Below are 2019 nucleotides of genomic sequence, written 5' to 3'. Positions count from 1 at the left end.
TCCCTGAGACTACTGTTGAATATTTTGATTCGGCTGTAGTCTTAGAAATGCTACAATTTTTCTCTTAGTCGCTCGGAAGCAACCTATCTTTGATGTCTGTCGACTGACCCTTCGCAGAAATCTTGCAATCTTATGGCTCGCTATACTGAGTTGGAAAACAAACATATCCAGCTCGACCTTGACTTGAAGCTTGCTGAGGAGAACTTTCAGAAGGCGAAGGACGAAGCAAAAGGTATGATTGGTGAGAACTTGACAACTGTCTTTATCTTTCTGCCCGTTCCTGATTCTGATCTCATTGTCATTTTGCAGATAAAATGAAGGAGGCTCTGAAGAAGAAGGACCACGACCTTGCCGAGGCACAGAAGGCGGCTTTGGACAAAATGAAGCTTGCGGAAGAAAAGTTGGCTTCAGTTGGTAAACTTGAAGAGGAGAATGCCAATCTGAAAGCTGCTCTCGACGCAGCCAACAAGGAAGTCAGCCGTCTGAAGAATGATAAGATAGCTCTGAATGACAAGGCTAGTGAACTAGTGGGGAAGAAGAACGATCTGGAGGCTTATCTGGGAGGGCTCGCCAAGAAGTTATTCATCATGCTTGAGGGTAATCTCTCCTACCGGACTGACTTGTAATCATCGACTTATCATAGAACTGCTGGTTTATCTTTGACTTGTGTTTACAGAATTCTGTCAAAACTTCGAGGAGGAGACCAGTCGAGTGGAGACAGGCTTGGACCCCATTAACTCTCTTGTGAAGGACGAAGCTGCTATGAACGTGCTCCGACTAGAGTCTCGTGTTGCTGGTGTGGTTGACTACCTTGCTCGACTGAAGGTTGTGGCGTCGCGAATCGACACGACACTGTGGCTGGGAGAGACGCTTCAAAATGACCTTGAGTCTCTAATGACTCGACTGAATGAAGTTCTAGGTCGAGTGCAAGAATGGAAGAAGTCTTCTGCCAGGTGCGGTGCTGATGTTGCTTTGTCCCTGGTCCGTGTTCACTACAAGGATGCGCGAGAGGACAAGCTGGCGTCCCTCAAAGTGGCCAATACCAAGAAGCATGACTTCCAATCTTTCATGGAGACCTTCATTGCTGCTGCCACTCGGATTGCTGATGGAATCGACCTGGACCAGTTTGTCGCGCCTTCCAGTCCTCCACCCGAGGAGTAAGAAAAACTTCTATGCTTCATCTTAAATTTGCCTTGGAATGCCGAGTGGTTTTGTAACCAATAAACTTTTACAGGCTTGATACCTGAGCACTTCTGAATCTGTACGATGTTATCTGAACTTGGCTTATCGTTGAATATGCTTGCATTTGCCTTCGAGCGAACTTTGTTCTTCACTCGGAATATACTTTAGTGCTTGTGATGCAGCTCTAAGGTAGAAAATCCAGTCGACATGCACCTCATCGCTCTTGCAGGTAGGGATGGAGCACAGATTGCAGTCGACCTGCGTCCTTGCGGATCAGGATGGAGCGCATGTTGTATTTGTGGTGTAGCTCCGAAGGAGAAGGCAGCAGTCGACCTGCACCTCGTCGTCCTTGCAGAGCACATGTTGTATTTGTGGCGTAGCTCCGAAGGAGAAGGCAGCAGTCGACCTGCACCTCGTCGTCCTTGCAGAGCGCACGTTGTATTTGTGGCGTAGCTCCGAAGGAGAAGGTGGCAGTCGACCTGCACCTCGTCGTTCTTGCGGATCAGAATGGATTTTATACTTAGGCAAGTACTGGACTGCAGCTAAGCACCCGAGTGGGAGGGTTGCTCTCCACTCGGTAGGATTTTCGAATACTTAGACAAGTACTGGACTGCAGCTAAGCCCCCGAGTGGGAGGGTTGCTCTCCACTCGATAGGATTTTCAAATACTTAGGCGAGTACTGGACTACAGCTAAGCCCCCGAGTGGGAGGTTTGCTCTCCACTCGGTAAGATTTTCAAATACTTAGGCGAGTACTGGACTGCAGCTAAGCTCCCGAGTGGGAGGTTTGCTCTCCACTCGGTAAGATTTTCAAATACTTGGGCGAGTACTGGACTGTA

This window comes from Triticum aestivum, chromosome 3B, assembly GCF_018294505.1.
Source record: "Triticum aestivum cultivar Chinese Spring chromosome 3B, IWGSC CS RefSeq v2.1, whole genome shotgun sequence".
NCBI classification, from domain to species: domain Eukaryota; kingdom Viridiplantae; phylum Streptophyta; class Magnoliopsida; order Poales; family Poaceae; genus Triticum; species Triticum aestivum.
This window is presented reverse-complemented; position numbering follows the sequence as displayed.